The 22,324-nt window shown below is 35.7% G+C and overlaps 1 protein-coding gene and 1 long non-coding RNA gene across 2 annotated transcripts in view; both read right to left on the reverse strand.

Moving 5' to 3' along the window:
• LOC127988160 (matrix-remodeling-associated protein 5-like) overlaps positions 1–22,324 on the reverse strand; it is a 136,570-nt gene that overhangs the window by 52,063 nt on the left and 62,183 nt on the right. The window lies entirely within an intron of this gene.
• LOC127988190 (uncharacterized) overlaps positions 877–22,324 on the reverse strand; it is a 39,942-nt gene continuing 18,494 nt past the window's right edge. The window contains exons 2-3 of the long non-coding RNA XR_008161566.1: positions 3,070–3,162; positions 877–1,140 (exon numbers count right to left, since the gene is read on the reverse strand). This is a non-coding gene — a long non-coding RNA (uncharacterized LOC127988190). The remainder of the gene's footprint in view (positions 1,141–3,069; positions 3,163–22,324) is intronic.

Below are 22,324 nucleotides of genomic sequence, written 5' to 3' on the forward strand. Positions count from 1 at the left end.
ACATCTACATAACTTTCCTATTAAGGGGTTAACACTGTTAGACACACACCTAGATGGAAATCTGTCAGCAACAAAGTCTGGTGCTTTATTGAAACACCACCAATTAATGTAAAGGCAGAGGGATACTTAAGTTTCAGATTATTTACATTAAAGATTATACTATCAAGAAGAGTTTTAATGTTTGAAGAATTGTTGAACCCATATAAGTTAGCCATTATAAAGAGATTGTTATTCAAGAAAACAACTGAGATAATCCATCTTCCTATCCCTGAAGAAAGAATTTCTACAATTTTTCCCTGAAATCCATAATCAAATAGAATAGCGACCCCACCTGACGAACTAGAGTTATGACAGAAAGATATAGAGCTTCCCCACTGGGTACGCCAGAACTTTTCATCATTCACACAAGAGTGTGTCACTTGCAAAAAATAAACATCCCTTTTCATGGATTTACAAAACAAAAATAAAGCTTTTCATTCATTTAAGTCACGTAGCCCCCGAACATTCAAAGAAAAACAAGAGAAATACGAACTAAAAATAGTAGTGGAACTCAACTCGGAGTAAATGAAACTGTTACAAACAGATCCCATAAATAAAGTACTTCCCAATAATTCCCAATAAAGTTTGGGAAGGCCAACACACTCTGTTGTGGACCCGAAAAAAACAACAAAAAAAACAATAATAATCAAAAAAGGTTAATAATAATAATAATCAAAAAAGGTTAAGAAAAAATTATATAGCTATATTATATATATATATATACATAAAAAATAAATAAATTGTAATCGGGTTTTGAGAAATCAAAGTGTAAGAGGTATACTATATCTCATACACAGAAATTCTCTTCCCATTAATGAAAGCAACTGGCCCATTAAACCTTCCTTTCTTGCCTTTCCAACGAGTGGCCAGAGTTTGTTTCTAGCCTCTTTGTCTTCCTGAGTGAGATCTTCCAGGATCCGAATTTTTTTCTGTTTCAGCAGCTCAGATCGTTTGGCTTCCGCCCATATTGCATCACGGCAAGTGCGGGATAAAAACTGGACGATGATACGCCGTGGGTTGGAGTTTCCAGACTTGGGGCCAAGTCTATGTGCAATGTCAACCATGTCCTGTAATTTCTCCGCGGATCGTGGAGAGAGGTTCCTGAAAAGAAAAGGGATTGAAATGTGAAGACATAATGAAAAACCTTACAGAATCTCAGTCGAGTCAGGAATTAGGGGTAGGCTAGTATGTTAGCTCTATTACAATGGAATGCTAGAAGCCTGTATGCTAATGGCCAAGAACTTAAAGGGTATATGAACCAAATGAAAGATAAACCTGATGTGATATGTATTCAAGAATCATGGTTGAATTCTAGATTAGAATTTGTTTTAAAATGATACATAAGTGTGAGAAGAGATCGGGAAGAAGGAAAAGGAGGAGGATGTGTCAGTTTTGTAAAAGAGGGAATACCATAAAGAGTTTTGGAGAAAGGGGAAACGATGGAATATATAGTAGTAGAAATATGGGTTGGAAATAAGAATTATATTATAATAAACTTTTATAATCCATGTAACAAAATAACACGAGAAAGTATGGGAGCAATAAAAGGATTAAGAGAAAAAAAAGAGTAATATGGTGTGGGGATTTTAATGCCCATAATAATTTATGGGGAGGTTTATTGACAGATACAAATGGTATGGTCATTGAAGAGGTGATGGAAAAGGAGAACTTAGTTTGTATAAATGATGGAACAAAAACTTGTATGGATGTAAATTTAGGGAGGGAATCAGCAATTGATCTAACTATTGTTTCTAATGAATTAGGGGGAATAATAAATTGGGAGGTATTAAATTGTACAGTGGGTAGTGATCATTTTCCAATATTAAGTACAATTGTAAATAATGAGATAAGGAAGATAAAGAAAGTAAATACAGGAAAGTGGAAATATGAGAAAGTAGATGTGAAAAAAAAATTGAAAGAATATGTGAGGAAGGATTGAAAATGATCAAAATGAATGAAAGAATAATCATTGAAAGAATATATACAGAAATAATATCAGTGATACAGAATGGTGCTAGAGAATGCATTCCGAAAAACAAAGGAAAGAGGGAGGGGGAAATAGTCCCATGGTGGAATGAGGAGTGTGCAATAACAGTTAAGAGGAAAAGGAAAGCATTTAAAATTCTAAGGAAAACTCACAATTGGGGAAAACATGATAATATATAAAAAGGCACAAGCTGAAACTAGAAGAACAATAAGGGAAGTGAAGAAAGAATATTGGAGAGCATATTGTGAAGAAATTTGAAAAAAAAAAATACTCCAATTGGGGAAGTATGGAGTATGATTAAAAAGATGAGTGGCATTAGAAGAGAATATGAGTATCCTGTGTTAAGTAGTGGAGAAGAAATAGCAATAAGTGATGAGGAGAAAGCAGAAATGTTTAGAAAAGAATTTTCAAAAATAAATAGTTCGAATAATTTGATGAAGGAATGTAAGGAAATGAGGGAGAAGTTATTAAAAGAACATCCATTTATTTTAGGGAAAAAATGATTAAAAAATAGTATTCTAGATGTGCCTTTTTCATATTCAGAATTGATGATGATGGATGATGGAGCGCTGTGGTTTAGAGGTAGGAATGTAGAATATATTGTTAATAAAATGCAAGCAGTGTTAAAAAGTGTTGAGAAATGGTCTTATAAATGGGGTTTAAAATTTTCAGTGGAGAAAACTAAATATATATTTTTTACAAATAAAAGGTCAAGTATTGATTTAAAGATGAAGTTATATAATAAAGAAATAGAACAAGTTAAAGACATAAGATTTTTAGCTATGTGGTTTGATGCCAAAGCTACATGGAGTGTACATATAAACAAGATGGAGGGAAAGTGTAAGAAGATATTAAACGTAATGAGGTGTAGTTCAGGACGAGAATGGGGGGCTGACAGAGTGGCATTAAAAACAATTTATTCAATAATGATAAGAGCAATATTAGATTATGGTTGTATTGCATACGGAACAGCAGCTAAGTCACAGTTAGGAAAGTTAGAGCGAATTCAATCTCAAGCGTTGAGAATATGTTGTGGAGCTTACCCTTCCTCTCCTGTTTCAGCATTACAGGTGGAGATGGGGGAGATGCCAATTCACTTAAGAAGGAAGCAATTGACACTGGCATACTGGGTTAATCTAAAAGGGCAGAAGGATAGTCCTCCAACAAAAGGTATACTTGAAACATGTTGGGAACATGGGAAAGGGGAAAGTTAACAATTTTGGTTGGATCATTAAGGATTTAGTTCAGGATATGAAATTAAATGAGTACAGAGTCATTCCAGCAGTAATATTACCAACAATACCATTATGGATATTACCTCAACCCAATGTAGATTTATTATTATTGGAATCAAGGCAAGATAAAAATTGGAGGATGTTGGAGGCAGAGATGACAAAAGAGTATATTGGGAGTAAGTATGAAGAATATGTACATGTTTTCACAGATGCGTCTAAGGATCCACAAAAGGAACAGGTGGGGGTAGCGTACATCATACCCAGATTGAAAGTGGCGAGAGGGGAAAGAATATCAGATCATGTATCTGTGTTTACAGGAGAGTTACTAGCAATTATGGTAGCAATTAATTAAATAAATGAAATGGGTTTAAGTAAAACTTTAATATGCTCAGATTCAAGTTCGGCCTTGATGTGCCTGGAAGCTCAGAAATCAGATACTAGACAAGATATTGTTTTGGAAATCCTACAGATATTGTTCATGATGCATCAGGAAAATAAGATAGTTCAGTTTTTATGGGTTCCGGCACATACTGGAGTAGCAGGAAATGAAGCAGCAGACAAGTTAGCAAAACAGGCTATGGCAAAAGAAACTATAGATATGGAAATTAAATATAGCAAATTAGAAATCAAATCAATAATTAAAAGGGAGATAAATAATAATTGGCAAATGTACTGGGACAATGAGGAAAAGGGTAGACATTTACATTCAATACAACCAGAGGTAGGTAGAGGAAGGAAGTCAAGTGGAAAAAGGAAGAAAGACTGTATTATTTCTAGATTAAGATTGGGACACACAGGACTTAATTCAACAATGCAAATAATAGGGAAACATCATACAGGTTTGTGTGAATGGTGTGGTATAAACGAAACAGTGGAGCATGTACTAATTAAGTGTAATAAATATTCAGAGGAAAGAAGTAAGCTAAGAGAAGAACTGCAGATGGAAGGTAATCAGCAATTAACATTAAGGATAATTTTAAATTCAGTAGAAGGGGGCAGGTTAATAGTAAAGTTTTTAAGAAGAACCAATTTGATCCATAGAATATAGAAGGGTTATAAACAGGCCCGGCTGCAGGATGAAATGACTGAGGGGGCATGTGAAATTGTTAAGGGGGCTTAACTTTATTACACCATCACTGATCAATACACACTGAGATCTCGCTTTGCAACGACAGATTTTTAAATACAGCGCTGCCTAAAACACTCCATATGCAACTGCAGGTAACACGAGACTAGCAAATTTTAAACAGTGTAATGATGATAGATATACTTTCTTATGTCCATTGTTGAATATTAATGATAATTCACATTTTAGCTGAAACTGAATTGCTGATAATATCACACGTTCAGATATTTGCTTGACTGACACCGAATGGCGCGGGGTTGGATAGAACCACGCCCCTTGCTTTAAATGTAAACAACTGTATTTTCCATGTGACAATCAAGGCAATCTATTTACTCAAACGGTTTGAGTAAAGTTTACTTATCGGGTTTTACAGTGCAATTTCTTTTGTCTGTTTTCTTAATTGCAGAATATTTATCACGTGAATCCAGTCCTTCGTGCTGTCTTTGCTGTAAACTGGTTTAAAGGGACTGAAGTGAGAGACTTATTTACCCTCATTTGATAAAACTGTTTTGAAAAAAAATAATTTTACATTGAGAAATTTCTAGAGTCTCAGGTTTTTTATTAGTGTAAAAACTTTTCCAAATTCCTTTTTTTTCAAAATAAAAAAGTAAGTGAGTGAAATTTTCACTTATTTTTCACAAAAGTGTTCCTGTAGCTCAGTGGCAGAATATTGCATTAGCAAACGCAAGGTTGGGGGTTTGATTCCCCGGGAACACATGATAGGTGAAAATTGTCAGCCTGAATGCACTGTATGTCGCTTTGGATAAAAGTGTCTGCTAAATGCATTAATTTAAATTTACTCAATAAAATTTAACATGTCAAGTTACATGTACTTATTATTTTTTTTTTAATTTTTACTTAACTTAATTTTTTTACTTAATTGCTTAACGTAGTTTTACTTAATTTCCAAATGTGTAAATTTACTTGAAAAATGCTTGTGCAAAAACTTGCCAAATAAAAATTAAGTAAATTTACTAATTCTTTTTTTTCAGTGTAGGCGAAAAACAGTATGCAAGGCAAGTAGTATGTCAGCGAGATGTACCCGGCTGACCTACTTCCGCCAGGATTCCGTAGCATGCAGACGATGGACACTTTAGGTGTTTCTCAATGTCAAGGAAGGATCCTCGGAAGCCAGTATTTCGAGGATGCCACGTCATCGACATCCGTCAAAGCACTGTTCCAATGTCGCGGATCCTCGGAATTTCAACCAAGGACTGAGTCCTTCGTTCGAAGAATACCCCGCTCTCAAATCACCCACAATCCTATGCGCGCAGCTTTGCTATCTAACGTTAGTTCAAAAATGTCGAACGTTAACGTAGTCGGAGCATTAACGGTTTTCATTTACATTACCAAACATTTGTTATAACTGTAGTAAATATGAGTAAAGTTTGACGTTTAAATGTCAGTACAAATTACTACCATATTAATATTGTAAATTATAAAAATACAAATGGTTAACTGAACCGGACCTGTCATTTAACAGTTGGTTGTGTCATCGGCATTTCTTTTATAAATAACTAGTTAAGTTGTCCAAAGTAATTTAATGATACCATTCACAGCGTTATTCAAACGGACCTTTTCACTGACATAATGACGCAATTACGTGCACTTGCTAGCCTGTTCCATTTACGTGTTCTCGGTATGCTAAAGAGGAGTCTCACCTAGCCTCTGAAGGAAGTGACTTGGAAGGATCAGTCCTACCAAGGAAGTATCCTTGACATTGAGAAATGCCTTTTACCATAGCCCATCTACGGAGAGCCTTCCCATTCCTATTGTCCTATTGTACCACTGGGGGCAATCGCCATGAGTGCAAAATGAATGGGAGTCTATGGGGCTATACGGCTAAATTTGTCCCTTTCACCCTATTGCCGTTGAGAAATCTCAGATTTGATTGTAGGTTTTGCAAGTTCAACATGGGTTATAGGTCGAAAGTTGAATGAACGAGTACTTATGTCCTTTCGATATTTTACAGGTTGAGTTGTTGTTGCCCATAACACGCTAGCATTCTGCTAATGAACGCTGATTGGTCGGTGAAGGACTGATTACGACCAGAGATAGAGCATCACAGTCCCGCCCACAGCTGAAATTTCTGCATTGACATTTGTGGTATAAGCCATAAAAACGTAACCATACATGGTAGACTTAAAACCAGCTACGGCTGTACTAAGCGATAGTATATGCTCATATAAACGTAAAAGGATCATGGGGCACTAAACTTGTTTTGATATAAATGCCTTTTATTCGCGATGTCTTGGCTAAGTACTTCATTACCCACAATCCTGAACAATCCCACAATCCCACAGTGTTGCATCTGATTAGTGGAGCCATAGACAGTAGGTGGAGCTCGTGTAACCGTCTGGTTAAACCCCGCGAAGGTCCGTGATGACTGAAGATCATTAATAAAAAAATTTAATTAAATAAAAACCTGTGTTGCGTTTTTTCAAGGTAGACTTATCAGTGCAATCATGATCTCCATGGCTGCCATGAGAGTTTTGCAGGGAGGTTGGTTAGGCTACTGTAGCCTTCATGGTATGAGTCATATCAAGCATTTTATAATGCCACCGTCAAAACAATATTTAGCCTAGGCATACCTTTTTGTGCATTTACTGAACATTTGTGTAATGGCAACGACATGTGTTGACGACTGAGCGGTGATTGCAGTCAGGTACAAAGCACTGCACCATTGCTGACATTATTGTTAACCACTTTCACACACGCACACAATATATAAAATACACGATGATAAATATAGAAATCAATACACAATACCTATATAAAACACTATTTATTTACACGATTGTAAAATCACTACATTCACTATATAAAATAAAATTTACTGGAGGAAAAAGTTCGCGCGAATGGCCGTCATCAGATTTGGAAGTCGCTCAAAAGGCTCGTTGCCTCGTTCGCGGTTGTGGCTTCAGTCGAATTCAATGGGGCGCAGTGGTTTATGGGATGAGTAGTTCCTGCGCTCGAAATGAAAACATGTACACAGTCTTGTACCTTTGACTTTTTTGGGATTTTCTCTTAATTTTTTCATTCGAAATGATATGTTATATGCTTATGAGTTCAGCCGTAGCTGGTTATCCTCACACATGCTCTAAAACTCTTTAGATACGGATTTTTCCGAAAGTCTATGGGAGAAATGAATGGGAAATTTACTTCCGGCACCAGAGCTCTCTCGGGCTGTGGGCGGGACTGTGATGCTCTATACCTCTTGATGGCATCCGGATCAGAATCAGCGGGATCAGAATTTTAAGGTGGACTTTTTCGCCCAAGTTTTTCTTTTCAATGCAGCAACTTTTTTTTTTTTGGTTGCTGGCATGTAATGTGAAATTTACATGAGGAATAAATTTAATTGGAGTACTTGTTGTCTTATTCTTGTGTTAAGGAATACCGGATACATTATATAGTATTGCCACCTTAAAAAAAAACGCAAACAAACGTCACGCTCAAATATCTAAATATCTAATAAAAATTGAAAAAGGAAGTAAATGCCTCGCAGGTGTGCAATATAAATTGATAGTGGTCAAGGGTTGTCCTATTTCTCATTTCCCAAGGAATTTACGGTGATTCACTTGGGAAGGAAAGTTGGCCAAATGCCAAGTTGGCTAATGTCCAAAATCGGCCAGGTTGCGATATTAGACATTAGGGGTGTAACTGTACGCAAAAATTACGGTTCAGTACGTACCTCGGTTTTAAAGTCACGGTTCGGTTAATTTTCGGTACAGTAAGGGAAAGAAATGCAAACATTAAACTGCAGGTTGTTTATTACTATAAACTTTTTAAAAAAATACTTTTTAATAAAATATATATAAAATAAAAAAAGAATAAGAAATACAATTTTAATAAATAAATAAAAAGTTCTCCACTAAATACTTTCAGTCTCAAACCAATATCAGATAATAAAATATAATGAAAAATATAAATAAATATCTATGATTACAGTGCTGCATTACCAATCCCAGCTTGTAGGTCTGCTCATATTTAAAAAATATATATAACTTTTCCAAAGTGTAAAGTGCAGCATCAGCAGTTTCAGTTTTTAGACCTGCTCAGATTTCGTTATTGCGTTGGACCGATCGAAATTAAGAGCAAAGGTCTGTTTAAATGCTGACGGGAGCTGCGTTTGAATTACGGTCGTTTTTTTTCCCTAGTTGTATTGATGTTCACACTCGCGTGATGCCTTTTGAAAACCTTATAATCAGCTGCAGGGCGGGATTTGAGCTGAATGCGGAGACTTCCGCCACTTAATATGTTCGTTTGGAAACACGAAAATGTACCTATGTTCTGCACACAAAATATTGCATTCGGTCATTCGGTACACACTGTAACACCAATGAGCGGATGGTATTCAACCATCTGTTCCATGTTAGTGAATCCTGACCCTGTTGACACATTCTACACTCAAAGACCAGAACGTGAGTTAAAGAAAAAACAAGGACTTTCGTTTTACAACCCTCTTACAACATAACTCACCACCCTGGGCGCCGCCATGACGGCAATGTCCTGGCGAGGATGAGAGTTATAACACCTTGGAGACTATCCAGAGATGCGATATCGAACTTCAAAAGGGAAGACAAACAACCCCCCTTCTTGATCGCACATTCCAGTGAAACAGACGCACATACACTCAAAAACAGGCACAAGCATTTTTGCTGGCCCATGGACCTTCTTTTACTAAAACTACCTCTAAATGTATTTTAATGTCTCCCCTTTTTGTGCTCAAATGTATGTATGCGGCATAGTGGAATATATGAATGTTACTGTGTGTTTAATGCAAACTTTAGATGCATTTAGTTAATAGTAAGTCTGTATCTTTGGGTACGGGACTGGTAAAAGCCTAGTTCTTAGTGTCGGTATAATCGTAAAAACACGACTGTAACGAATCTTGATAGCAAATTACAAAAAGATGCATTGTTTCAGAGGAACGATCTTGCTTAAGGAAAATGTGTAACTTTGACATCGCCATAAATTAGACCAGTGGGCGGAAATCAGCAAACAAAGAAGATTTTTCCCGCCTTAGTTTGTTTACACTTCATTGGCTCATACAAAAAAATAGGTGTAAACCTAGATTTGCGTAAAAGCTCAGGGAAACCTGTATTCGGGGCATTCCGCCAGAGAGAAAAGAGGATTCCCAGCTTTGCAACCGGACTTCAAGAAGTTCTCCGTTATTAGGGCCCGAGCACCGAGGTGCGAGGACCCTCTTGTATCTGCTTTGTTTTTTATTATTATTAGGGCTCAAGCCTGGAGGGCGAGAGCCCTATTGTTTTCCTTAGGATTATTTGTTATTAGGGCTCAAGCCTGGAGGGCGAGAGCCCTATTGTTTTCCTTAGGATTATTTGTTATTAGGGCTCAAGCCTGGAGGGCGAGAGCCCTATTGTTTTCCTTAGGATTATTAGGGCTCAAGCCCAAAGGGCGAGAGGCCTATTGTTTTCCTTAGGATTATTTTTTATTATTATTATTATTATTATTATTATTATTTTTTTCCAACGTCTCGGGGGCTTTTGGGGCCCTTAACGTGCTTAAAAAGTCTTGAAAATTGGCACACAGATTGGAACCTGCGGCCATTAGGGCCGGGCAGAGACTGATACACGGGCGTGGCACAGGGGCTCTACAGCGCCCCCTGGAATATGGAGGGCCATATATCATACATTCTTGCTCGTAGACGTATGAAACTCGGTACACATATAAATCTCATCAATCCAAACAACTTTTGTATTGCATATCATAGGCTCCGCCCAACAGGAAGTTGGCTATTTAGGGTTTAGTTATCAAATTTTTCGTCAAAGTTGTGGGGGCTTTTGGGGTCCTTAACATACTCAAAAACTCTTGAAAATTTGCGCACACTTTGGAATCTGTGGCCTTTAGGAGCCTGCAGAGGCTGGGACCCGGGCGTGGCACAGGGGCTCTACGGCGCCCCCTGGAACACAGTCAGAAATGTTGATGTATAGCTCACACATACTTGCACATATTCATATGAAACTCAGTACACATATAGATCTCATCGTGCCGAACAACTTTCGTATTGCATGTCATAGGCTCCACCCAACAGGAAGTCAGCTATTTAGAGTTATGTAAAAAGCGCATGCTCTGGAATTTGAAATACTTGTCATAGGTTTTTTTCTCGATTGTCGCCAAACTCGGTCAACATGATCTCAAGACACTGGGGATGAAAAATTGCCAGGGGATTTTTGATATCTCGAACGGTTTGCTCGTGGCGAGGCGTTGAAATTATGGCGAGAAATGAGAAACAGGAAGTGTCTAATACCGTCCACATACATTTCCTGATTTTAATCAAACTTCATCAGATTATTCGTTGTATGATGTCGATTGCATATATGTGACTATTAGGAGTCAAAGTTATAGCGCCACCAACTGGCAGAAGGAAGTGTGTCATTTTCAAAATGATTTGAATTCAGCATCTTATTATTACTCGATTTGCTTCAAACTTCATCAGAATAATGGTAAAACACAGCCGATATAAATCTGCAAGGGGGATATTGATATCTAAAAAATTGTTGGCGTGGCAACATGTCAAACTGGAATACTTCTCAGGTGATTTTGAGGCAAATAACATACTTAGAATTTCACAAAACTCTGAACACACATCAGTATTTCTGATAGGAACTTAAATTGTGAATGGATTTTGGATAGCTTGAATGGTTTTGCCGTGGTGATTTTTTTAAATGATCTTACAAAGGGAATCATTATTGTATTTTTAAATTGCAGCTTCCAAACACGTCAAAGAATTTTTTCATACAGATGAAAAAGTCATTCTGAGGAAATATGCATAGTTTCACGACTTTACAACACTGTATGGATAACAGAAAATTAAAAAAACTCTCAGACATCTCATCTCACTTTGTCCCTCTGTTTGAGTATATGTGCTTAGACTTCCATTGTCTGAGAGAAATTGCGCCCCTACAGGTTCAATTCCCGGACTTTTACTTTCACTTTTAAATCGGTTAAAAATACAAACAAATACTTAGATTTAATTCACACTGACAAGCTAAACCAACATATCTGATTATTACCGGTTCAGGGCTCATGGATAAATTATTTCTGGCCAGAGATACGTGAGAAATAGGAGAGATGAATCACCGCTGTGATCACGAGCGTCTGGAGTAAAGAGCTCAGAGAAAACGAATTTATTCCTGTTTTAAAGCTTTTAAAAATAAATTATTACAGCGATATCACACAATCAACCAATTAGAACACACCAATAGCTAAATTAAGATGTTTTTGAACTGTTTGTGTGAAAATGAAATATTTGCACCTGCCTATCTGAAATCACCGCCTCCGATCAGCGCGTACAGTGTCGAGCTCAAAACAAACGAATTTATTCTTGTTTAAGAGCTTTTTTAAATAAAATATTACCACAAATGCACACAATAAACCCATTGTAACACAACAAGAGCTAAATGCAGGTGTTTGTGACCTGTTTAAGTGTGCAAGACTATTTGAAAGCGCGACTGGCAGAATAACATATCTCTCGAGCTGCAGGATTCTGCCTTTCGTCGTACGAACGAACACATCACGGACAAGATTATTTCAAAACACATAATAGCTTGGCGAATATAAACGAAAACAGCCACGTGAACATAAACTGGATCTACTGGATTTGAATATTAAAGTGACCACATTTACCACTTGCTTCTGTCTTCAATTTTAATCTATATAAAAAAGGAAACTCATTCGACTTGGCTGCTTTTTTAATGTGTGCGTATTTATTTATTTATTTATTTATCTTTTTATACATTTTGTATAATTTCATAGTTTGTGTATTACAATTATAAAAACAAAAATAAATTTAGCCACTCACATAGAAATAGCTTAGGCCTTAACCTTTTTCTGACAGTTTTAGGGATTTTTAAAAATCCTAAAAAAACCTTATTTGCGCTGCAAATAATAATTTCAAACTCATTTGATACTGACCTATGACATCCTGTGACATTATATTTATTTTAATTTACATAATCTCATGGATGTAACAGTAAATCTGTTCAGCTCACAGATCAATACTAAGCTGTAATGCAAGCAGAACTTTCACAAATGCTTATGAGTCATTTAAGGATTTGATAACACTGTAAAATAATGTCTAATTTGTTAACATTAGCAAATTCATTGATAACACTTTATAATAACTGCACTCATTATTAAATAGTCAGTTCATGCTTTATAAAGCCTTGTCCCAATATTAATAGTCAGTAGTAAGCAGTTTATAAATACAGCTATAAATAGCTTGTGCTTGGTTTATAAGCACATTTATTAAAAAGGAGAGTAAAGGGTCAGTTATCTTCCTATGAAAAATAAAAGATAAAAATAAACAAACAACAACAACACAGATTGATACAGAACTCAGAAATTTTATTGTGGATTTATGATAAAATCAGCCTGTAAATGAATTCATACTCCTCCTCATACTACTCCATACTCCTTTTTCAACATGATGCCAAAATACTGAGATGTTAAATTGTGAATGGGTTTAGGATAGCTTAAATGGTGTTGCCATAGAGATTTATTAAAGTAACATAAAAAATACAATAGTTATTTTACTATATCTTTAAAAATTTTCATTCTAACTCTTCATAATTTTTTATATAAGTAGAAGTCCTCATTTGAAGGAAGCACAGTAAGTTTCATAGCTTTATCATTTTCAAGAGCCAGCATAAAATTAAAACTATCATAACTTATAAATCAAGCTTGCAATTCTTAGTACCTATAATGGCCACCTGAGGGAGCTATAGGATTACTTTTAAATAATTATTGGATAAACGAGTATGATTTAAATAATTTATAGAAATCTTTCAAATAAAATAATATGTATTTTAGGAATTTTACTGATAAAATGACCCTCACTTAATTAGAATAACAAGCTGAAGTATTGTGAACTGTATATTAAGAATAAGTCTTAATAGGCTTTATGGACAGATACGTTTTAAGTGACTCTTGAAGGTTCAGCACCACATCCTCTTTTACCACTGTTTAAAGAATTAATCTTACAGAACATGTGTGAATGAATTTTGGATAGCTTGAATGGTTTTGTCGTGGTGATTTTTTGAAATAATAGTAAAAAAGGAACCAGTAAAAAAAAGTGCAGCTTCTAAACACTTCAAAAAAATGTACACATAGAAGACAAGTCATTCTGAGGAAATATGCATAGTTTCATGACTATACAACATTATATGGATGACAGAAAATTAAAAAACATACATCTGATGTCACTCTGTCCCTCTGTGTCACTGTGTGTGTGTGTTTGTGTGTGTTTTAAGTGAATTAGGTGTGAAACTATCAGTGAGCATTTAGTCTCCAGCGCCAACATTTTACAGAACTGCCACTTTCCTGGAGTCTCAGAATTACAATGTGTCAGGTTCTGAGAGATCTAAGATTCCAAAAAAATATTTAATTAGAATACCATGAAGTATTGTGAAATACTATATATTAAGACTTTATATATAGGCTTAATGAACAGATTAGAGTGACTCGTGAAGGAACAGCACCACCTCCTCTTGTTTGATGGTTTGAGGAATATATCTTCCAGAATCCGGGATTAAGATTTAGGAGCTCATTTTTATTCCACCTCCTTTCCTGAAAGTCTGTCTTGCAGAATTGACTAAAAATTAATCTTCACATTAATTCCTAATTCTTTTGCAATTCTTTTGTCAGTTCTTCTTGACCTGTTTTTCTCTTCCAGCTTTCCTGGACTATTGTATAGCACTCATAAATGATTAAATAAAAAAAAATGGTAGTTATTAAGATTGATATGGTTTGGAATTGGTAAAATGTGCTTGGAAAAAAATCACAATAAAACAATGTTTTAATGTTTAAGTTTGGAATATTAACTGACATGAATGAATGCTATATAAATATTGTTCATGTTAACATAATGTTTATAAATGAAATCTTATTGTAAAGTGTTACTAAAGTTATATATATATATATATATATTGTTCTGTGAATGTGATTTTAAAGTCTAGATGATTCGGATTAACCCTTTAACTGCCATATCAAGTTCAAGTTCAAGTTCAATTTATTTGTATAGCGCATTTACAACAGCCTCCTGGCTGACCAAAGTGCTTTAACATAAGAGCAAGAATATTACACATACATAAAAATAGACCAGACAAAAAATTTAAAACCACCCATTTCAAAATGTAGCATAACACAGTAGTCAGTACACTAAGGAAAATAAAAAAGTTTTTAGCAAAGATTTAAAAATAGACAAGGAAGGGGCCAGTCTGATCTCTAAAGGCAGGGTATTCCAGAGTCGTGGCCCAGCCACTGCAAATGCACGCTCCCCTCTACGCTCCCCTCTATCCTTTAAAACCTCACTGCCAGAGGGATATTATGAATGCATGTGCCCGCTGGGCACACTTTACCTGATGCCACCGGGGTGGCGATGGCATTGGTGGCTTGAGCCCGCCATCGCTGCTTGCAGCTATATTTTGTTATTATTATTATTTTTCTTCAAGGTTTCGGGGGCTTTTGGGGCCCTTAACATGCTTAAAAAGTCTTGAAAATTGGCACACACATTGGAACCTGCGGCCATTAGGGCCGGGCAGAGACTGATACACGGGCGTGGCACAGGGGCTCTACAGCGCCCCCTGGAATACTGAGGGCCATATATCATACATACTTGCACGTAGACACACGAAACTCGGTACACATGTAGATCTCATCAAACCAAACAACTTTTGTACTGCATGTCATAGGCTCCGCCCAACAGGAAGTTGGATATTTAGGGTTTAGTATTCATATTTTTCGTCAAAGTTGTGGGGGCTTTTGGGGTCCTTAACATACTCAAAAACTCTTGAAAATTTGCGCACACTTTGGAATCTGTGGCCTTTAGGAGCCTGCAGAGGCTGGGACCCGGGCGTGGCACAGGGGCTCTACTGCGCCCCCTGGATCACAGTCAGAAATGTTGATGTATAGCTCACACATACTTGCTCGTATTAATATGAAACTCAGTACACATATAGATCTCATCGTGCTGAACAACTTTCGTACTGCATGTCATTCGGCTCCGCCCAACAGGAAGTCAGCTATTTAGAGTTATGTAAAAAGCGCATGCTCTGGAATTTGAAATACTTGTCATAGGTTTTTTTGCCGATTGCCACCAAATTCGATCAACATGATCTCAAGACATTGGGGATGAAAAATTGCCAGGGGATTTTTGATATCTCGAACGGTTTGCTCGTGGCGAGGTGTTGAAATTATGGCGAGAAATGAGAAACAGGAAGTGTCTAATACCATCCACATACATTTCCTGATTTTAATCAAACTGCATCAGATTATTCGTTGTATGATGTCGATCGCATATATGTGACTATTAGGAGTCAAAGTTATAGCGCCACCAACTGGCAGCAGGAAGTGTGTCATTTTCAAAATGCTTTGAATTCAGCATCTTATTTTTACTCGATTTGCTTCAAACTTCATCAGAATAATGTTAAAACACAGCCGATATAAATCTGCTGGGGGGATATTGATATCTAAAAATATTGTTGCCGTGGCAACATGTCAAACTGGAATACTTCTCAGGTGATTTTGAGGCATATAACATGCTTAGAATTTCATCAAACTCAGAACACATATCAGTATTAGTGACAGCTAGACACTGGCAAAATTTCATAAGAGGGCGTGGAAGAGGCACTCTATAGCGCCACCTTTTGTCAAAAGTGGGGGGGTTAGTTTTAGCTACAGACACCAAACTCAGTACAAAAATTGTTCTTATCAAGACGGACAACTTTCTAATTCACAGTCATCAGCTACGACCAACAGGAAGTCGGCTATTTTGATTTGAATGTGGATTGTTTTTTACATTTAGCTGTGAATTAATGCATACTGCTCAGAGGAGAGTAACACTATACACACCAAACTTGGTGTACATGTTGAAAAAACATTGAGGAACTTAAATTGTGAATGGGTTTTGGATAGCTTGGATGGTTTTGTCGTGGGGATTTTTTAAAATGACAATAAAGATGGAATTATTAATTTTCCTGCATTTTTAAATTCCAAACACTTCAAAACCTTTTTTCATACAGAAAAAAAGTTATTCTGAGTAAATATGCATAGTTTCATGACTTTACAACACTGTATGGATAACAGAAAATTAAAAAAACTGTCAGACATCTCATATCACTCTGTCCCTCTGTTTGAGTGTGTGTGCTTAGACTTCCATTGTCTGAGAGAAATAGCGCCCCTACAGGTGCAGTTACCGGAATAAAAAAGGGAGGAGACTGTCTTTTGGTTTCGATTTTAAATCGGTTAAAATACAAATAAATACTTGGATTTAATTCACACTGACAAGCTAAACCAACATATATGATTATTATAAGGTCAGGGCTCATTAATAATTGATGTGTGGTCAGTGATACGTGAGAAACACGAGAGATGAATCACCGCTCTGAGCAGGAGCGTGTGGAATGATGAGCTCAGAAAAAAACGAGTTTATTCTTGTTTTATAGCTATTAAAAATAAAGTATTGCAGCGATATCACACAATTCCCCAATTATCGCACACCAAGAGCTAAATTAAGATGTTTTTGAACTGTTTGTGTGAAAATGAAATATTCGCGGCTGCCTATCTGAAATCACTGCCTCCGATCAGCGCGCACAGTGTCACAAGTTCAAAACAAACGAATTTATTCTTGTTTAAGAGCTTTTCAAAATAAATTATTGCCATAAATGCACACAATACATCCATTATAACACAACACGAGCTAAATGCATGTGTTTGTGACCCGTTTAAGTGCGCAAGACTATTTGAAAGCGCGACTGGCAGAATAACATTTCTCTCTCGAGCTGCAGGATTCTGCCTTTCGTCGTAAGAACGAACACATCACGGACAAGATTATTTCAAAATACATAATAGCTTGGCTAATATAAACGAAAACAGCCACGTGAACATAAACTGTTGAGAAATAAATCTGAAGTGGATCTACTGGATTTTAATATTAAGTGACCGCATATACCAGCTGCTTCTGTCTTCAATTTTAATCTATATAAAAAATTAAACTCATTCATCTTGGCTGCTTTTTTAATGTGTGTACGTATTTATTTATTATTTTGCTTTAACAAGACTTAATCTATATTTAATTAAATCAGTTACATTTGATTTTACATTTGATTTGCCCATTTCTGCATCTAAACGCCTAAAAACCTAAAACATGCTCTATTATACTATTGTTAGCAATTTCTTTATCGTCCAATTTATCTGGTGTACACACTTTATTTTCATAATAAACTCGTTTGTTAGATTATACACAGTTATAGTGGTCTATAATAAATATTGACGGGTTTTATTCAAGCTGTTTAGAATGATTGCCATAGGCTAATTTTTAAAAATGTAAATCCCAAAGAAAAAAAAAAAAAAATTGTAAATAAATAAAAAACATTGGAAAAGAATAACTTGTACTTTTTTATACATTTTGTATAGTTTCATAGTTTATGCATTATAGTTATAAAAACAGTTTTAGGGATTTTTAAAAATCCTAAAAAACCTTATTTGTGCTGCAAATAATAATTTCAAACTAATTTGATACTGGCCTCTGACATCCTGTGACATGATATTTATTTGAATTTACATAATCTCATGGATGTAACAGTAAATCCGTTCAGCTCACAGATCAAGACTAAGCTGTAATGCAAGCAGAACTTTCACAAATGCTTTTAGGTCAATAAAATCATTACAAAACACTTACAAATCATTTAAGGGATTTGATAACACTGTAAAATAATGTCTAATTTGTTAACATTAGCAAATGCATTGATAACACTTTATAATAACTGCACTCATTAGTAAATAGTCAGTTCATGCTTCATAAAGCCTTGTCCCAATATTAATAGTCAGTAGTAAGCAGTTTATAAATACAGCTATAAATAGCTAATTTATTAAAAAGGAGAGTAAAGGGTCAGTTATCTTCCTATGAAAAATAAAAAAATAAAAATAAACAAACAACAACACTGATTGATACAGAACTCAGAAATGTTATTGTGGATTTATGATAAACTCAGCCTGTAAATGAATTCATTCTCCTCCAAGAAGACACAAGTAGTTCACACCAAACTTTTTTAACATGAAGCCAATATACTGAAGATGTTAAATTTCGAATGGGTTTAGGATACCTTAAATGGTGTGGCCATAGAGATTTATTAAAGTAACATAAAAAAATACCATAGTTATTTTACTATATCTTTAAAATTTTTAATTCCAACTCTTCATAATTTTTTATATACCTAGAAGTCATCATTTGAAGGAAGCACAGTAAGTTTCATAGCTTTATCATTTTCAAGAGCCAGCATAAAATGAAAACTATCATAACTTATAAATCAAGCTTGCAATTCTTAGTACCATTAATGGCCACCAGATGGAGCTATATGATTACTTTTAAATAATTATTGTAGAAACAAGTATGATTTAAATCATTTATAGAAATCTTTCAAATAAAAATATGTATTTTATGTATTTTACTGATAAAATGACCCTCACTTAATTAGAATAACAAGCTGAAGTATTGTGAACTGTAAATTAAGAAATAATTCTTTACATGCTTTATGGACAGATATGTTTTGAGTGACTCTTGAAGGTTTAGCACAACATCCTCTTTTACCACTGTTTAAAGAATTAATCTTACAGAACAGGTCGGATGAATTTTGGATAGCTTGAATGGTTTTGTCGTGGTGATTTTTTGAAATAACAGCAAAAAAGTAACAATTAAATGTCTTTTATTTTTTTAAGTGCAGCTTCTAAACACTTCAAAAAAATGTACACTTAGAAGACAAGTCATTCTGAGGAAATATGCAAAGTTTCATGACTATACAACACTATATGGATGATAGAAAATTAAAAAACTATCATACATCTGATGTCACTCTGTCCCTCTGTCACTGTGGGTAATGTGTGTGTGTGTGTGTGTGTGTTTGTGTGTGTGTTAAGTGAATTAGGTGTGAAACTATCAGGGAGCATTTAGTCTCCATCGCCAACATTTTACAGAACTGCCACTTTCCTGGAGTCTCAGAATTACAATGTGTCAGGTTCTGAGAGATCTAAGATTCCAAAAAATGATTTAATTAGAATACCATGAAGTATTGTGAAATACTATATATTAAGACTTTATATGTAGGCTTTATGAACAGATTAGAGTGACTCGTGAAGGACCAGCACCACCTCCTCTTGTCCGATGGTTTGAGGAATATATTTTACAGAATCCGGGATTAAGATTTAGGAGCTCATTTTTATTCCACCTCCTTTCCTGAAAGTCTGTCTTGCAGAATTGACTAAAAATTAATCTTCACATTAATTTCTAAGTATTTTGCAATTCTTTTGTCAGTTCTTCTTGACCTGTTTTTTTCTTCTTCTTTTCTGACCTCATGACCCAGTCAGCATTTTTGTACAATGGTCAAGTCTTAACTTATCCATTTCTGTATTGCATTTGTGTTTGATATTTCTCATGGGTATTACATAATTTTCGACTTTGAGTTAAAACAGTTTGAGTCAAAACTCTTTTTTAGCGCATTTCATCTGTTATAGAAAACATGCCTAATAATTCTGCACATGAATATAAGGAGTTTTTCTCTTCCAGCTTTCCTGGACTATTGTATAGCACTCACAAATGATTGAATAAAAAATAATGGTAGTTATTAAGATTGATATGGTTTGGAATTGGTAAAATGTGCTTGGAAAAAAAATCACAATAAAACAATGTTTTAATGTTTAAGTTTGGAATATTAACTGACATGAATGAATGCTATATAAATATTGTTCATGTTAACATAATGTTTATAAATGAAATCTTATTGTAAAGTGTTACTAAAGTTATATATATATATATATTGTTCTGTGAATGTGATTTTAAAGTCTAGATGATTCGGATTAACCCTTTAACTGCTGTATCCTTTAAAACCTCACTGCCAGAGCGATATTGTGAATGCATGTGCCCACTGGGCACAGTTTACCTGGTGCCACCGGGGTGGCGATGGCATTGGTGGCTTGAGCCCGCCATCGCTGCTTGCAGCTATATTTATTATTATTATTATTATTATTATTTATTATTATTATTTTTCTTCAAGGTTTCGGGGGCTTTTGGGGCCCTTAACATGCTTAAAAAGTCTTGAAAATTGGCACACACATTGGAACCTGCGGCCATTAGGGCCGGGCAGAGACTGATACACGGGCGTGGCACAGGGGCTCTACAGCGCCCCCTGGAATATGGAGGGCCATATATCATACATACTTGCACATAGACATACGAAACTCGGTACACATATAGAACTCATCAATACAAACAACTTTCGTATTGCATATCATAGGCTCCGCCCAACAGGAAGTTGGCTATTTGGGGTTTATTATTCATATTTGTCGTCAAAGTTGTGGGGGCTTTTGGGGTCCTTAACATACTCAAAAACTCTTGAAAATTTGCGCACACTTTGGAATCTGTGGCCTGAAGGAGCCTGCAGAGGCTGAGACCTGGGCGTGGCACAGGGGCTCTACGGCGCCCCCTGGATCACAGTTATAAATGTTGATGTATAGCTCACACATACTTGCACGTATTAATATGAAACTCAGTACACATATAGATCTCATCGTGCTGAACAACTTTCGTATTGCATATCATAGGCTCCGCCCAACAGGAAGTCAGCTATTTAGAGTTATGTAAAAAGCGCATGCTCTGGAATTTGAAATACTTGTCATAGGTTTTTTACTCGATTGCCGCCAAACTCGGTCAACATGATCTCAAGACATTGGGGATGAAAAATTGCCAGGGGATTTTTGATATCTCAAACGGTTTGCTCGTGGCGAGGCTTTGAAATTATGGCGAGAAATGAGAAACAGGAAGTGTCTAATACCATCCACATACATTTCCTAATTTTAATCAAACTTCATCAGATTATTCGTTGTATGATGTCGATCGCATATATGTGACTATTAGGAGTCAAAGTTATAGCGCCACCAAGTGGCAGCAGGAAGTGTGTCATTTTCAAAATGCTTTGAATTCAGCATCTTATTTTTACTCGATTTGCTTCAAACTTCATCAGAATAATGTTAAAACACAGCCGATATAAATCTGCTGGGGGGATATTGATATCTAAAAATATTGTTGCCGTGGCAACATGTCAAACTGGAATACTTCTCAGGTGATTTTGAGGCATATAACATGCTTAGAATTTCATCAAACTCAGAACACATATCAGTATTAGTGACAGCTAGACACTGGCAAAATTTCATAAGAGGGCGTGGAAGAGGCACTCTATAGCGCCACCTTTTGTCAAAAGTGGGGGGGTTAGTTTTAGCTACAGACACCAAACTCAGTACAAAAATTGTTCTTATCAAGACGGACAACTTTCTAATTCACAGTCATCAGCTACGACCAACAGGAAGTCGGCTATTTTGATTTGAATGTGGATTGTTTTTTACATTTCGCTGTGAATTAATGCATACTGCTCAGAGGAGAGTAACACTATAAACACCAAACTTGGTGTACATGTTGAAAAAACATTGAGGAACTTAAATTGTGAATGGGTTTTGGATAGCTTGGATGGTTTTGTCGTGGGGATTTTTTAAAATGACAATAAAGATGGAATTATTAATTTTCCTGCATTTTTAAATTCCAAACACTTCAAAACATTTTTTCATAAAGAAAAAAAGTTATTCTGAGTAAATATGCATAGTTTCATGACTTTACAACACTGTATGGATAACAGAAAATTAAAAAACTGTCAGACATCTCATCTCACTCTGTCCATCTGTTTGAGTGTGTGTGCTTAGACTTCCATTGTCTGAGAGAAATAGCGCCCCTACAGGTGCAGTTACCGGAATTAAAAAGGGAGGAGACTGTCTTTTGGTTTCGATTTTAAATCGGTTAAAATACAAATAAATACTTGGATTTAATTCACACTGACAAGCTAAACCAACATATATGATTATTATAAGGTCAGG

Source organism: Carassius gibelio, chromosome B22 (genome assembly GCF_023724105.1).
Source record: "Carassius gibelio isolate Cgi1373 ecotype wild population from Czech Republic chromosome B22, carGib1.2-hapl.c, whole genome shotgun sequence".
Classification (NCBI taxonomy): Eukaryota; Metazoa; Chordata; class Actinopteri; order Cypriniformes; family Cyprinidae; genus Carassius; species Carassius gibelio.